Raw genomic sequence first — 714 nt, forward strand, 5'->3', positions numbered from 1 at the left:
GACTCTGCTCCGTACACCTAAGCCTCAGATTGCCGTCCCCGTGGATTAAGGAGATGAAGCACTCAGAAAACACAATGCAGTTTCATTTTCAGGGTGGGGTTTTTCATTCTATGTGTCTCATGAGTCACTAGATTAGCACCTTTCCAATTTCTGGGAGGCAAAAGCCCTATTATCATAGAAACCCTCCTGCAGAATGACGGCTCTATTCTTTCTGACGGCAGCAGCCAGTCCCACAGAGAGCTGCAGAGCTCAGCAAGCTGGAAGCTTGAAGTTCCAGGTAACTTCATGTCCTCGTTTCAAAAGTGAACTTTAAAGAACTCACATCGCAGCCTTAGCAGACTTCTCACACTCCACAGGACACACCAGGACAGCCCAGGAAGGAAGGCTGAGGAAGGTCCAGGGAGCACATCCCAGAGGCTGCACACAGAGCCCAGGGGTGCCTTGAACTCCCTCTGCAAGGGCCTGCAGCACCTAAGGTTCTGTTTGAGCTGAGAGAGAACTGCATGACACAGAGAGCATGAGGCTCTAAACTATGCTGAGAAGAGTCACTGGTGATCCTTGAGAGGCCTCTGGAATTAAGGCAGTCAGCCTCACAATCAGGTGGCCCTGTCCAGAAGGAGTCAGAAGAACAACTGGAGAGGCCAGACCTCAGTCAGGTTCAACGGTGTTATACATCTTAAAGCCACACCATGGGCCACGTGCTAAGTAGAAACC

This window comes from Cebus imitator, unplaced genomic scaffold, assembly GCF_001604975.1.
Source record: "Cebus imitator isolate Cc_AM_T3 unplaced genomic scaffold, Cebus_imitator-1.0 Scaffold28, whole genome shotgun sequence".
NCBI lineage: Eukaryota > Metazoa > Chordata > Mammalia > Primates > Cebidae > Cebus > Cebus imitator.